Source organism: Musca domestica, unplaced genomic scaffold (assembly GCF_030504385.1).
Source record: "Musca domestica strain aabys unplaced genomic scaffold, Musca_domestica.polishedcontigs.V.1.1 12, whole genome shotgun sequence".
Lineage (NCBI taxonomy): Eukaryota > Metazoa > Arthropoda > Insecta > Diptera > Muscidae > Musca > Musca domestica.
In genome coordinates, this window is record NW_026712155.1 from 6,124,097 (window position 1) to 6,141,696 (window position 17,600).

Genomic DNA, 17,600 nt, shown 5'->3' on the forward strand with positions numbered 1-17,600 from the left:
ACATGAAATGTCCTTAGTTACTTGGTGCTTCAGATTGCACCTTCCCGATTCTAATTTGAAATAGAGAAAAACTAGCCATGCAATTTTTGGGTGTGGCTCCTTCTCGCTACAACCACAACAACTTCAATATGCAAAACTTCGCATTAGTTTTTATTAACAACAAAAACTACATCTACCTACTATTTTTTGGCCTGGCTACATAGCTCCAGTCAGCTAACTGTTCCGATGCAGATACTCACATGGAGATAATCAAAATAACAGCAGAAAGATGCAAACGGATGTATACAGGAAACAAGGGGCTCAACTCGAATGGATGGCTATCTATCTATCTCTGTGATATAAAAGTGCATAGAGTGCATGCCAAATAGCGAATAGATAGACAAAAGTAATAGCTACCCAAGAGGGGAGGGTGAAATGAATTCAAGTGGGAGCGGGATTGGCCTCAGCCAGATGCATTTGCAAAATGTCGGGATAATATGTGGCCGATGCAAGCTGCAAAAGAATACCAAAACCTATTTGAAAATTAAGAACCCAGCAGCAGGGCCAACTAAATACATGACCAAAGCGTTAGGGGAAGTTTAGTGCTTGCTCTCCCAGAAAAGCGTTGGCATGCATGTGTGTGTGTAAAATCTATATACCTAGGACTAGGTATATAAAATTTGGTTTAGTGTTTGTATAGAGTTAGTTTGGCAACCATCTCCTATGTATGCGGAGTGCTGTATGTATCATGGTGTTATACTGAAAATCCTAACAAAAACTGGATCCGTAGTCTAGGCACACGACACTAACACCACGGAAGTGTGCGTGTGTGTGTGAGTGTTGATGTAAGGATTTTCACTAACCATTTACCAACAACTATAATACACGCCCCGACTTGATACTGATGTTGATAACTAGAGTTTTTGGCCCACAATAGCAATAACAACAACAGCGAACAAATTTCTAGCACGAATATATCCTGCACATGGATGTTGTATGTCCTGGCAGCAGCAATGCTCCTATTTCACACGCACACACACACACACTCAACCCACATGCACACATTCGCATGCAAAATATTTGTTTTTTGCTCAACCAACAACAAAAGACCAGCTTCTCCCTCTCACAAAGTCACTCACACACAGACGATAATACCAACAAAACTTTTATGGCTGGTCCTTGCAAAAAAGGACCAAAACAAAACGAGATGCAAAACATGCCGCACTAGAACAAAACCTAATGCGCTAGAAAGAGATACATTATTAGAATTACATTGTGCTGATGTGTGTGTGAGCATATACCAGCAACATTTATGTGTCTGTGGCGCTCCCCATTCTGTTGGAGGCCCCCTCCCCCATACTCCACGACCGAACAAGTTCTCTCTGCCAGCAACTACAAGAAATGTTTTTTGACTCATTCAGAGTGACTTGACGTTTTGGTGGCTCTTAGTTTTTTGTGTTGTTATGGCTGCATTTTGTTGGTCGAAGAGTATGAGTTGGCCAGAGGGAGCAAAATGGGGGGGGGGGTATTTGTTCAACCATGTGCGTATACCATATACCATGTTTTAGTGAGTTCATCATCTTCTTCGTACATCATCATGTTCCAGGTTATTATCATCAATTCCATCTTTGCTGCCACGATGACGATAATGATGATGAAGTTGGCTGCCTGCCGCCATCAATGTGTCTCTCCCTATCTATTTGTCGTCTCTCATGCTGCAGTTTTATTCTTATTCGTATCCATATAACAAGAATCGTATCTCTACTACCAAACCATACCCCTGCCGGCGGTACATTGCGTTAAGGATTTACCTTCTTTGGGGGACGTAAAACTCGCAGAAAAAAAAAGGAAAACAAGAAAATCGTAACAAAACAAAACTCAAAGAAACGAATAAGTGTGCAGAATAAAAGTGAGACAACATATACACATGTGAGTGTGTGCGTGTGGTGTGTGTTTTTGTTGTAAGTGAGCCCTTAAAGAATATCTTGGCAAAGAGAAGAGCAAAAAAAAGTCTGGTATTTGGAAAAAAAAGATGTTTTTCAAAGGAAACTTTGTTGAGAGTACCACAGTTATCTGCAAGATAATAAACGATTCTGATAAGAAAATTGTGAGATAAAATTTTATAAGATTCCATATTGAAATTGAGTAGATTTTTCAATTTTTAAGACCGTTGGGAGAATATGTTAGCGAAATTATATTTCAAAACGAAACCAAAAAATGATAATTTAGGTGTCAAAGGACTCTACTCTAAGGACTATAGGATAAATTGAAAAAAATATCTGGTGAACCAAACAGCATGGTTTTCCAAAATTTTCTCAGTTTATTTTACCCTCAGTCATATGGCTAGAGATAGTATATATCATTTGATATGGTCAAAACGTGCCAAGTCGAAATAATGGTTTTAGACCCTAGGTCTCTTTGGATCAAATCCGTTTCAGGATATTTGGAGTAGAACTAGCGATGTCCGTCCTTTCGTCTGTCTGGCTAGCTGGTGCGTACGATAACTCTTGATTTGGTCCAAACTTGATACATCGTAATATTATTATCAAACTTAGATCGAGTTCGGAGATGGGCAATATCGATCTACTCCTTCTGGTACCTCCCACACAAAAAGTCGAATTTTTCAAAGAAAATATTTTACTTCATAGAAACAGAAAGAATCATTCGATTTTCTCTAATTGTGCAATCCCAAAATTTGCATTAGTGCTAGGTCTGGTCAAGTCCTTTTGGTACCTCCCAGACAAAAGGTAGAAATTTTCAAAAAAAAAAGAAAAAAAATATTTTACAGCACAGAAAGAGAAAAGATAATCCGCTCCAACTTTGCAAATCCAAATATTAACATTAGTGCTAGGACTAGTGCGAAAATGGACAGTATCGGCCCACTCCATCAATTACTTACCCCAAAAATGTTCAACATTTTAAATATTTGTAACACTTCCGATTGTCTACAAATTTCACACTTCTCAATATTTTTATTAATCGGTCCACTCCTTCTGGTACCTCCTCCACAAAGGGTCAATTTTTGAATATCCATGAAGCTCATAAAACATGAAATTAACATCCAATTCCATTCAGTCTTTGCCCGTCTGAATAATTCTATCAACGCATGATCTGTTATAAATATGCTAGAGATAGGGCTATTCCTTCTGGTACCTCCCATACACAGGGTCAAAGTTTTGAATAACCAACCAGATTATAAAATCGGAAATATGCATCCAGTTCTCTTCATATTTCAGACATTCCATTATTTCTATCAACACCAGATCTGCTGTCAAGATGGGATATATCGGTCCACTCCTTCTGGTACCTCCACCACAAAGGGTCAATATTTTCTATACTTTTATCTGTCATAACTTGTGCAACAAGTCCGTAAGGTATTTTGAAGCTCAAACGAGTCGCTCAAGGAGTCGTTTTTTGTCCTTTTTGTTCCAAATTTGTCTAGGAACTTTATTCAAATGGGATTATGGCCAAGAAAGGCGTTCACATTTTTTTCCAAAATGTTGACTATTTGTGTTGGAGATGCTAGAAGAATGGATCCCATTTCCGTCTGGGCTCTTTACTGGCAATAATTTAGAGAATATCGGACACTTATTTCACAATTTTTAAGTAAGGATTTCAAAATCAGTTACATTCTTGGATATCAATGAGGTATTCGAACTATTTAAAAAAAATAAAAAACAGTTAAGTTCGGCCGCGATAATATTTAAAAACCCTACACCATTTTCACGGAACTTAAAAAAAATAAAAAAAAATCCGTAGAAAAATAACTTTCAAATGAAACCCCTTATAAGGTGGATGCACGAAGGCGTGGTCCATCATAAGTAATTTTTGTCATGGGCTGAATAAAATCATCAAAATACCGAATATAGGGAGGTATCGTTATATGGGGGCTATATGAAGATGTGGACCTGCATACGGGACTTTTTTATAGGCACCTGTTATGGACTTTAAATACGAAATTTGAAACAATTCTGGTAAAAAATATTCCTAAAATCATCAAAATACCGAATATCGTTAGGTATCGATTTTTTGGGGCTATACCAAGAGGTGGACCTACATACGCGATTTTTTCATAGGCTGTAATATCTGTTACGACCATCAAATACGAAATTTGAATAATGCCTTTTAAATCATCAAAATACCGAATTTTGGGCGGTATCGTTATATGGGGGCTATACGAAGACGTGGACCTGCATACATGAGTTTTTTATAGGCTGTTGTACCTGCTATGGACTTTAAATACGAAATTTGAAACAATTCCGGTAAAAAATATCCCTAAGATCATCAAAATACCGAATATTGGAAGGTACCGTTACATGGAACGAAGACGTAGATCTACATAGACAATTTTCAGTCATTGGCTTTAGTACAAATAACGAACTTCAAATTCGAAATTTCAAACAATTCCGGTACAAAATATAGCTGAAATCATCGAAATACAAAATATTGAGTGTTAACGTTATAACATCACCCGTTTACGAACTTAACCTACCTATTAACAAAATACACATGTGTGCAAAATTTTAGCATTCTATCTCAATTCGTTTGAAAGATAACGGGATTACAGCAAACAAATGGACAGAAGGGATGTATCTAAATCGATTTAAAATTTTTCGCGGATCAAAAATATATTTACTTTGTTGGGTCTAACATGAGTGTTTTGAGGAGTTACAGGAGTTATTTTCTATGAAAACGTTTACCTTTTATGGGGGAGGTAACAAAGGGAGTGGACGAATATTGACCATTTCTGGACTCAATCTAAGTTTGATAATAATATTACGATATACCAAATTTGGAACAAATAGGATACTCTTAGGGAGTTATCGTCTGCACCAGCCAGCCAGCGAGACAGAGAGATATCCCTGGATCGACAGCAAATGTACTGAAAGGGATTTGGTCCAAAGAGATGTAGGGTCTAAAACAGTTATTTCGATTAGGCCGTATAAAATGTTATATTTAACCTCGGTAGCCACTGAGAGTAGAATAAGGATGATTTTGTCCAAAAAGTGTGCCTAAAACCTTAATTCGATATTTCATACGGGAAAGAAGAAGGAGGGGCAAAACATTGAAAGGCTGACTATGTGAGACACACCACCACTATAGATATTAAGCAGTCATGTTTTCCTTAACGCATTATATTTTAGTTAAGGTAGGACAAATGGTAACACAGGGGAACACATAAATTGTTGGAAGGAATTTAAAGACTGGCTTTAATAAGTGGAGTCTTGCATTTCCAAATCATATATTTTAAACAACTTGGATGGCATCGTAGTTCTTTATTTAAAAATTAATCAATGTTAAATTTTATTTTAACTAATCATAATATTTTTTATTTAAGTTATCTATTTTAATTTATCTGTAATTTTCCTATAATTATTAAAAAAAAAACAATCAATTTTTGTCGATTTTACAAACCATCATATTCTTGTTCCTTCGACAACGTCTTTTATCTACAAGAAGAAAACATCCTGTTACCAAACCAGCATACGGCCAAGTTTATCTCGGCAATCATTTATTCTCTTATGCTCCCACTTTTTACAACATTATTTCCATTCTCTCACACATACACTCTCATTTCGAAGCAGCCATATTTTTTGTTGTGTACAAAAAAAGTTATCGCCACACATTTCGTTTTTTAGTTGAGGAAAAACGAGCAAAAATGCTCGCATGGAGAGACAAAAACAGCAGTTACAAGTTCATATCTATTCCTCCATGGCGGCGGCAGCAGCAACAAACTACACTCACCCACAATGCTGCCCCCTCCACGCACACACAAAAACAAAAAAGGACGAAAAACAACGACAACAGCATTTCACCATCCAACCCAAGCTCCAGCAATGACCTTTGGTTTGTTTTGCCATCAAGTACATAGAGAACATGTGAGTACCCACAGTGAGAGTGAGAGACATACGGAGAGTATAATTTGCATTGTATATAACTCTCATTCTCTGAGTGAGAAATGCAATTTCTGTGAGAGCAACTTGGAGATATCTTACCAACAATTTCAACAGTAGGCAGTGGGTGGCAATGGGATTCCAGAGAGAGAAAATATTTTAACGTTTTTTTTAATATGACATCCAACACGGATGTTTTTATGATGGTGATTTGAAAATCATCTAAAATTTTAAGATTATTTTTATGAGGATACATAATTTTGTCATTTTACTTTAAGGTAATGGGTATAATTTATTTGCATCAAAGGGGTACAGAGGTGTTAGATTTTTGAATTTTATTTTTTTAATATCATTTTGGTGACTTGCAAATCTCAGCAGTGAAAAAATTACTTCAAAGCCACATTTAAAGAATATATTTTTTATATTATTTCGAGGCAGCTTATATTTTTTGCACAAAAATTCATTATACCTATTGTAATAATTTAAAAATGGTTCTTTGACTTTTAAACAAAGAAAACGTAATGGAAAACCTGATTACGAGCTGTTTCAAACCCTTTTAATATCCAATCGAATCGGTGTAAAACCCAAATTCCATCCCTTTTTATTCACAAAGTTCGTACAATATTTAGAAAATATCATTTTGACAAAAATTGGTACTCTGTCTCATCGAAATCACGCTTTTAGACCCTAGGTCTCTTTAAACCAAATAAGTTTCAGAACAGGGCTATCCATTCGTCTATCTGTTTGTCTGATTGCCTGGTGCCCACGATAGCTCTCGAAGGGAATATCCGATTTGGTCCAAACTTGTCAAACTTAGAGTACGGAGATGGGAACCTCTGTTGCGAAAATGAAGAATACCCTGTTGGTACCTCCCCCACAAAAGGTCTACATTTTCAAAGGAAATATTTTATTGCACACAAAAAGAAAGGACAAACCGACTTCGGAAATCCTAATATTTGCATCTGTTCTAGGCAAGGTGCGAAAATGTCCAATATTGGTCAACTCTATCCAGTACCTTCCCCACAACGGGTCTACATTTTAAATAATTCCTTTAAAATTTTGATGTAAGATTTCGATTGCCTTCATATTAAACACAGCACAATATTTTTATTAACCCAAGGTCTGGTGTGAAGATGGAATATATCGGCCAATTCCTTCTGGTATCTCCCCCACAAAGGGTTCAACATTTTGAATATCCATGAAGCTCATAAAACGCGAAATTAACATCCATTTAAACTTGGCACGTCCCAATATTTCTATCAACACTAGATTTGTTATCATGATGGTAGAGATCGGCCCAGTCCTTCTGGTACCTCCCCTACAAAGGGTCAAAGTTTTGAATAACCAAAACGATTATAAAATCCGAAATAAGAATCCGGTTCTCTTCATATTTCATACATCCCTTTATTTTTATTAAAACAAGATCTGCTGAGAAGATGGAATATATCGCTCCACTCTTTCTGGTACCTTCCCACCAAGGGCTTCCCATGAAGCTCATAAAACCGGAAATTAACATCCGCTAGCATTTAGACTCGGTATATCTCAATAGTCCCATCAACACCAGATCTGTCATAAAGATGGGAGGGATCGGACCATTTCTTTTGGTATCTCACCCACATAGGGTTCAAGATTTTGAAAAACCAAACGATGAAAGAAAGCGTGAAAGGCATATAACTCTCTTCAAATTTCACACATTCAAATATATTTGCTAACACAAGATCTGTTGTGAAGATGATATATACAGGGTGAGATTAAAAAAGGCAACAAAGTCAAACGCAATATTTTTAATTTATTTTTTTTTTTTTTTTAAATTTTATTGAATGAAAGCAAAATATGTCGGAAATAGCATCAAATTTTAGAATAAGTTTAGATTTGTTCGAATTGGTCACCTTTGGCATGAATTATGGCCTTCAAACGGCCAATGAAACCCTTACACGCTGGCCGAATGTTGCTCTGCGGTATTTTGGCCCATTCCTGGCGAAACGCTTGCTTAACGTGATCGACACTTTGGTATTTTTTGTTGCCAACCTTGCATTCCAAAATACTCCAGACACAATAGTCCAACGGATTGGTATCCGTAGATTTTTTGAAATTCGGCAGTTCACCACTTTCGGCCAAGCAAATCAACTCTTTAGCTCTTTTAAGTCTATTTTCCTTCTGTTGTGATGTAAGGCTTTGCACTTTTTGGAATTTCAATGGCTTTACCCCGAGCTAATTTTTCAATATTTGTGAATGGAATATTGCGATATGTTCCGCTCACGACCCAATTTTCAGCCATTGCGACCCGGGTTTCGATCAAGTCTCTTCTTTATTTTTCGAACCATTTCTGCTGATGTTGCAGTTTTCTTCCTTGACGTCGAGCTACACTACAAGTATCGCGGTAACGAGCGATGGTACGAGACACAAAAGATTTATTCACATTTAAATGCTGGAGTGCTCTAACGATAGTCACTTGTGGTTTTCCAGCCAAATATAAAGAAATCACACTATCACGCTTCAATTCCATCATGAATAAGTTTTTTTCCGGAAAATTCTCAACAAAATGCTTTTGTACGCTTGGAAACAATATAATGGGCTTTCACTGGAATAAGTTTAACAGCTGTCGAACGAGTTGCCTAGAAATGATAGCAGTCTGAAGTTGGTTGCAGTTTCTTTATCTCACCCTCTATCTGTGAACCCTTTGTGGGTGAGGGACTACAACCTCACCCACAAAGGGTCACAATTTTTAACATTTTATCTGTCATAACTTGTAAAACTAGTCTGCTATTCTTTACAAATTGTCATATCTAAATATTTTTCTCATCCATAAACATGAGATGTAGGTGGAATTTATGAGTTCGAATATTTTGAAAATTGTGGATGTCGCATACCACCTACCTTGGATCTCGCACCTTTTTTAAGATGTTTGTTAATTTGTGATGGCAAGATTAGTTATATGGATCCATTGCTTGAAGTACCCCCATCACCCCCAGAAGATAAGAATTACAAAACAGCACTCACAAATTTGGTACAACATAAACAGATTAACATAGATCATCTCAAGCATGGTAGAAGAATACAGGTTGTCGCATCGACACAGCTGCTGGGACAATGAACTGTCAAACCGATTTTGATATTGAAAATCGTGAATGAAAAATTATTGAAATTTGTAAAAATTGTTGAAAAATACATAGCATTACAACCTCCGATTTGCTTCGTATAAAAAAACATATAAAAATCGACTTATTTTTGACAAAGCACTTAAAAAAAATTTGACATATCAATGTTCCCAAGAGTTGATGCATCTACCTATATTCTTCTACCATGATCTCAAGATATTTTTTTATAATGTCGAATATATTCTAGGAACTCCCTCTAATTTAAATGCTCATAGCACTTATATTGAATCCTAAATCCTGCCTTCTTAATTCTACCCTGGACTTATGAAATAAGAAAAAAAACACATACACATGTGGTACAAGGCAAAGTTCCCGCATCAAGGTATTTATAGTATATTTTTTCAAATTTTTTTAAAAATTATTATCCAAACGGTCTTATATCTAGCTAAGATGTGTTTCAACTCAAATAATGCATTTCCGCTTTAAAAAATATTTATAAAATTTTATAAAATTTCGAAATGTAATTTTAAATTTTTGCGTTCAGTGGATTATTCATACTTTTAAAGGATATTTGGTTTCTAAATTCTGCCTACTTTGTACATCCTTTGTTTATAAAAGCCCATCCTATTTCAGACTGTTTGCCTTAAGCAATGATTTTTTTCTATTTAATTTATTTTTCATAGGCAATACAAAAACACCTACGGAAAAAATTAATATTTGTCCGTTGAAAAACTTTATTTGTACTTTTAGAACTATATTTACCCATATAATAGGTGCATGTTATCACATAGTCCGTCCCAACATGTTTTTGAAAACACTTTTATTAAAAATGCATAATTTTCATTGCATTAATCACTGGCATATAAGACCATCGTCCTCATCATCATTCCCATACCATACCATCAATCCATACCAAATTAAACTGTTTTTAAAATATGCCTAACTCCAGTTTTTAGATGTATTTTTCGCGCACAGAAAATTCGCCAATATATTTATTTACCTTTGCTTTCGCCAAAACACACAATTTGACCATGTTCAATATACCTACCTATACCACTATACTTTACTCCGTACATATATATGTATACCGTTTGAAAAACAACATCGAACATGTACACCACATGCCACATATCCACTTTGGCAGCCGCATCCTGATACCTGTCGCTGTTATGGATGACTGCATATTTTGCGAATAATTTTGTTCTACGGTTACGGCTCCATGGTTGGTGTTTGATTTGTGCAGGAGGAAAGTAGTTGTTTTTTGTGATTTTTTGTTGGTCCTAGGCCTATGTAAATTAGAATTCAAACGTCCGCACCCATGCCATGTCATTGCAATGGGTGACAAACAACACTTTGATGAGGTTTAGCCCCGCTGGTGGAACATTACAACTATTTCCAGTAATTCTAACATCAAATGTAAATGAAACATACCGTCCACACCCACACAAATAAAATAAGAATACCACAAACGAAAAACAAAAACGAATGTCATTTTTTTATATTTTAATAGGGAGAAACAACTAAAAAGGTGAAATATTTCAAATGAGTTGCAAGTGTCGCCATGTTATTCCCCTGATTCTGTTACCTTTGTAGAGGACAGAATTACCACGACAACAGGCATTGATTTAAGTGGTCAATAACAAATAGAGGTCCTTTTGAATTGTAGTCCTGTTTGTTATATTTTTGCTGATAAATTGCCTAATTGGCCATTTCAAGGCAGTAACGTGATAATTGTTTTATTGACATTTGTTGTTAGATATTGGAAGAACAATTGAAGTTCTATTTTGCCCTTAAATAGGTTGTTGGGACTGGTTTTAAAATGAGTAAAAAAGATTCCTTTGATAGGGACAATATATAAGCCGAATTGAGTAATTTTAAATAGGAAAAAATATTTTTCTAAAAACTGAAAATCGCCTGAATTTGGTTTTGAGTTCTTAATGGGCGCTTAAGGCATGATTCAATATGGCGATCCCTAATTAAATGCTCCCAATGTATTAGTGCAAGATTCAATAGGATATATACCCTCAGACAATGTACGATTATTTAAAAATATTTTGACTTCTGTTATGATTATTCAAATTGTTGACCCTCTATGGAGTAGGTTCCGAAGGAGTGGCTCAATATTGTCTATTTCGTATCGGACCCAAATAAATATGATATAAATATTACGAAGTGCCTGGTTTAGACTATATCGATTACTTCCTTCACTTTATATGGGATATGTGGTAACTTTTAGAAAATGTTAAAATGCGTCTGAAGTACCAGATATGGTCGATAGAAGTACTCCATTTTGACACTTCATCTAATACAGATAAAAAATATTGGTATTGGCAAAACTACAAGAAAATCTAACATTTATATCCAATTTTATGCGGAAATCATATATTCCGTAATCACTCAGGTTTCTGGTGGAGAGAAATATTTAGACATAACAAGTTGTAAAGAATCGCTGACTGGTTTTGTAAGTCATGACAGATAAAATTATCGAAAATTGTGATTCTTTGTGGGTGAGGTACCAGAAGGGCTTCACTGGTATATATCATCATCACAACAGATCTTGTGTTTGTTGAAGAGAGTTTGATGCTCATTTCGCTTTCTTTGAGGGCTTCGTTTTTCAAAACCTTGAACCCCATGTGGGGGAGGTACCAGAAGAAATGGTCCTATTTCTACCCTCTTTATGACACCACTTGTGTTGATGGGTATATTGAGATGTGCCAAGTCTGAATAGAACCGAATGGTAATTTCGAGTTTTATGTGCTTCATGGATATTCATAATTTTGACCCACTATGAGGGAGGTACCTGAAAAAGTGGACCAATGTACTCCACCTTCACAGCAAATATTGTGATAATAGAAATAATGGGATATGTGGGATATTTGAAGAGAGTCGGATGCTTATTTTGGACTTTAAGATCGTTTTGTTATTTAAAACTTTGACGCTTTGTGGGGGAGCTACCAGAAGAAATGTTCCGATCTTTATCATCTTTATAACAAATATTGTGTTGATGGAAATATTGAGATGTGCCATGTCTGAATGAAATCAGATGTTAATTTCGGGTTTTATGAGCATAATGGACATTAAAGATCTTGACACTTTGTGGGGAGGTACCAGAAGGAGTGAATCAACATATTCCATCTTTACACCAGACCTTGGGTTAATAAAAATATTGTGATGTGTGTAATTTGAAGAGAACCCGATGCTTATTTCGTATTTTATAATCGTTTTGGTTTTTCAAAATTTTTTAGGGGAGGTACCAGAAGGCATGGTGCGATCTCTACCGTCAGATCTTGTGTTGATGGAAATGTTGAGATGCGCCAATTCTGAATGGAATCGGATGTTAATTTAGTGTTTTATGAGATTCATGAATATTTAACAATTTTGACCCCTTCTGGAGGGGGTACCAGAAGGTGTGGACCAATTTACCCCACCTTCATAGCAGAACTTGTGTTATTGGAAACAATGGGATGTGTGAAATATGAAGAGAACCTAATGCTTATTTCGAATTTTATAATCGTTCTTGTTTTACAAAACTTTGACCTTTTGTGGGGGAGATACCAGAAAGAATGGTCCGATCTCTATCATCTTTGTAACAGATCTTGTGTTGATGGAAATATTGAGATGTACCAAGTCTGATGGGAATCGGCTTTTAATTTCGTGTTTTATGAGTTTCAAGGATATTTAAAATTTTGAACCTTGTAGTGGAGATGCCAGAAGGAGTGGACCGATATATTCCATTTTCACATCAGACCTTGGGTTAATAAAAATCTTGTGATGTGTGTAACTTTAGGATATCCTAACTCTTGTATCGCGTTTTATAAGACCTATAATTATTCAAAATGTTGACCCTTTGTGGGGGAGGGGGTACTTGATGGAGTTGAGCTATATTGTCTATTTTCACACCTCACCTAGCACTGATTTAAATATTAGGATTTTCAAACTTGGAACAAGAACGGACTATACTTTCTCCTTTTGTGTAGTAAATTATTTTTTTAGAAAATGTCATTTTATGGGGGAGGTACCAGAAGGTGTGGACCGATATTGTCCATTTCCGAACTCGTTCTAAGTAAGATAATAATATTATGATGTATCAAGTTTGGGCCAAATCAAGAGTAATCGTGCGTACCAGCTAGCCAGACAGAGATACGGACGGACGGACATCGCTAGATCGACTCCAAATGTCCTGAAACGGATTTGGTACAAAGAGACCTATGGCCTAAAAACGTTTTTTCGATAAGGCACGTTTTGGCCGTATCAAATGATATATACCCTCTGTAGCCATATGGCGGTATGATACAGATATGGATATGGGCAGAATATAAGTCGAATTGATGAAATTAAATGATGCAAATGTTTAAGTGTAATTTTTAATAGGATCGAAATTAAGAAAAATTTTAAGGTCGTTTTGATTCTTGAAAAAAAAAAATAAATAAATTAGGAATATGTATAAAATTCATTTTTAAATTATAACAAAAATCGATAGCAAAAAATTAATGGAAAAATAACATAACTATAAAAACAACATATAAACATATGCATATATTTATATGGCCATGTACAACAACTATGCTTATGTATGTGTGTATGCATGTGTGTTTTTGTTGAGTTTCTAAAACTGTTGTTCCTGTGGGTATTTAATTTCATTTTAATTGATTTCGTATATGTCCTCGCTGAAGCTGTTGCAGCTGTAGTTGTAGCTATAGCTGTATGTAGACATGTATTAGCATTTTGAATTTTGTGTTGATTTCATTGCGCCAACTCCTGTCTCTGTTTAAATATTCATTCGGGTCATTAAATTATGATTGTCGAAAATACAAAAACAAGCTGTGATTAAAAGTTGAGCAAAAAAATATTTAAATTTTTAAATGGAATTTTTTGCTTTCTTCAGTTAAAATGGCTTTAATGTTTTATTTAAAAAAATAATAGATTATATAGAAATCTTGATATGCATTTTCGGAACAATCATATTGGTAGTAGAACAGAAAATTCCAAAATTTGTTGTCCACGTCCACTGGCAAATATTTCCTTTTAAAATAAGGACTAGTTAATATATGGATATATGGAATTATATGGATAGTCGCCATATTCAATATTTCCGATACCTGGTGTTCCAACATTTGATATTATCGATACTAAGATCTAATTACCACCATCACTATAGGAAGGAAAAAATCCCTAATAAAATAAAAAAATCCCTGTATAAAAATCATAAAAAAGGACTTTGTATTGAAATTAGAAAATTTTTTAAATATATTCTTGAAGCATATTTAAAAGATTCTATTCCATATTACCACAATTTGAATGGCTTTTTTATTGAGTTTTTTTTCTAAAAAGATAGCCTGATTTCTCAGGATATTAAGAAATATAGGTATATGTTTATGAGAACACATTTTATATGAGTGAAAATGTTCACTTTCAACAGAACAGCAAATTCGGCCGTGCCGACACTTTAATACCATCCACCATTTGGAAGAAACTTGCAAAAAACTTAAAGAATGAGGCTAAAATTTTAAAAATCCGAATATCAAGTGTTGCAGTTATATGGGGCTATAAAAAAAATGGTCCCCTATAGCCAGCTATCTGTCAGCGAGGGCTGTGCCTATTACGAACTCCACATACCAAATTTGAGTTAATTCTGTCGGTTGTATGTAGGCTATACGAAGACGTGGATCGGCACAGGCAACTTTCTGTCTGCCATCGCGAACTACAAATTCTAAATTTGAAATAATTCCAGTGAAAAATTTAACTCAATTTTTCGCTGGAATCATCAAAATACCAAAGAGAGGGACATAAAGTTATATGGGGGTTATACGAAGACATGGACCTGTTAAACGCAATTTTCGGTCAGTGGAGGTGATATTCATTAAGAACTCCAAATTTGACAAATTCTGCAAACCATCAAAACACAGTATATCGGGGGTATAGTTATATGGGGACTATACCTAAACTTGAATTCATAAGGAAAGTTCTTTGCACGGATGTTTCCTACATAAAGGGAACACAAACTGGCAATTTCTTACAAATTCTGTTCGAAAATGTGACTAAAACCGCCAGAGACCTTCAATCTGCCAACACAGTTATGTGGACCCATTTTCAATTTCAATTTGGTCAAAATACTTTATTTCGTACGGAAGCTAGAGTAATTTCAATAGACGGATATAGCTAAATCGACATAGAATCTTATGGTGGTCCAGAATATATACATGGTGAGATAAAAAACTGCAGCAAAGTCAAACGCTATAATTTTTAGATTTTTTTTAATTTTATTGAATGAAAGCAAATAATGTCGGAAATAGCATCAAATTTTAGAATAAGTTTAGATTTGTTCCAATTGGTCACCTTTGGCACGAATTATGGCCTTCAAACGGCCAATGTATGTGTGTATGCTGCCCGAATGTTGCTCTGCGGTATTTTGGCCCATTCCCGGCGAAGCGCTTGCTTGAGGTGTTCAACATTTTGATGTTTTTTAGCGCCAACCTTGCATTCTAAAAGACTTCAGACACAATAGTCCAACGAATTGGTATCCGGAGATTTTGATGACCATTGTGCGCTGGAAATGAAGCGAGAGACCTCGTTTTGTAACCATTTTTCGGTGGCTCGTGCTGAGTGCGATGGTGCTGAGTGTTGGAATGTCAAAGGTCTGCGGCCAAAATGTTTACGTGTCCAAGGCTTTAATACACCCTCCAGAATATTTTCGCGATAACATTCGGCAATTTATTCTGATGCCACGGTCGATTAATACGAGCGGAGAGCGACCATCGGCTGTTATGGCGTCGCACACTATCACCATGACCGGCAATTGAGTTCTGGTGGCCAACCGAGGGTGCACATTTCAGCTAACCTCTTTGGCAAGTAAACACGATAATTTTGATCATGTTTACAAACTGCTGGACAGCGAATGTTTTCTCATCGGAGCGGAGAAAACCAAATTCGGCAGTTCACCACTTTCGGTGGTGGCCAAACGGAGCAAATCGTTAGCTCTTTTTTCAATATTTGTGGAATGAAATATTGCGATATGTTCAGCGCACGAGCCATTTTTCGGTCACTGCGACGCGGGTTTCGATCAAGTCTGGTCAAATCAAGTTTTTCTGGAAAATTCTCAGCAAAATGCTTATGTACGCTTTTAAACAATATAATGAACTGTCGCTGGCTTAGATTGACAGTTGGTTGCAGTTTTTGCATCTCACCCTGTATACAGATTTCCTTTTCTTCAGTGCCTACTAGTGAAATTTGATGAGGAATATTTTTGTAGCTGACGTCATCCTTCTAAAATGATGATTTGTGTGGGATTCTTCAACCCTCAAATGTGTCTTTATTTTTTTTTTTTCAATTCCTGGTGTTTAGGTAAGATTTAGGCTTTTGATGTCTTCTGGGACCTATGTTAGAATTTTATGATAAATAATGTTGTAGAATATTTTGTCTTGCTACGATGCCGTTTAAAAGTAGTTTTTAATCATATTTTCAAAAAAAGGACCAAAAAATACCTCTTAGTTGAAGTGCTTCACCGAAATAGTCCTCATTGCTGAAGACACTATATACCATAAATCAAAATATTCCAATGAATATTAATCCGAATATTGATCGTATCAAATGATGGGGGATAAAAACTGTACTAAACATTTTCGGTTGGATAATGATGGAGAGTTTTAAGAGTATTTGTGAATGAGAGAGAAATATTATCCTGGGACTGCTAAGTTATAATAAATCGTGTATTTTTTAGGATATGTTATAAGGAACTAACTTCTTGGAAGTTCTAAACAAAAATGTATGTTTTTAAAATTTACCGCCCAATTTTATTTTTTTTTTTTTTTTTTTCAATGACTTTTCGATATAAAAATATTTTTTTTGTCTGGTCTAAATTTGCTTTTAAATAACATAAGGTACACAATTTTATTAGATGGGTGTTATATACATAACTCCATGCCATTGGCTTTTTCTTTTACATCTCTTCCCATCCCTTCCTCCCCTATGAAATATTAATCAAAAAATTCCAGATAATTGTATTCTTTGAGATTCATTTGAATAGATGAGAAAAGCTAGAACTTTGGTCACAACAAGATACGTAATTATCCAAAACCCATGCCGCAGGATGTCTGGAATACCCCAGCAAATGGGTTAGAGTCGGGGACGAAAATTTCTGAATACGATTATTTGTAGAGCATTGTAAAGCTGGGCTGCATTGTTTTATGGATAGTCTAACGTTGGAATATAAACGAACAAACTGACAGACGGACAGCCGGCCATAGGAATATACATTCATATTTATGAAGCAATGACTTTGTATTGCAACGAGTTGTTGTAGTTATATGTCATATATGTGAAATATTTTCCACACACACTGACGCAAACACTCACATGGATGCATCCCACAAAACATAGACTTATGCAAGTTCTGGTTCTGTCATAGCAACAAGATGTAAGCACACAACGCACACACACAGGCAATGCATTTTCCTTTCGTGTGTGTGTGTAGGCTAGTGGGGTTTACATCATCCTCCATTTGGAGGCCACACATAACAATGCTTTCCACAAACTCCTATTCCAAATGACCTGGGCCTGCATAGGGAAGTGTGTATTCTAGTTTGCAAGAGTAGGAGGAACAAAGCAGTTACTCCCACCATCACTATTAACT

At 35.7% G+C, this 17,600-nt stretch overlaps 1 long non-coding RNA gene across 1 annotated transcript in view; it reads left to right on the plus strand.

The window, feature by feature from the left end:
• The first annotated feature begins 1,718 nt into the window (after positions 1-1,718).
• LOC109613520 (uncharacterized) overlaps positions 1,719-17,600 on the plus strand; it is a 69,015-nt gene continuing 53,133 nt past the window's right edge. Inside the window, exon 1 of the long non-coding RNA XR_002195030.2 lies at positions 1,719-1,940. This is a non-coding gene — a long non-coding RNA (uncharacterized LOC109613520). The remainder of the gene's footprint in view (positions 1,941-17,600) is intronic.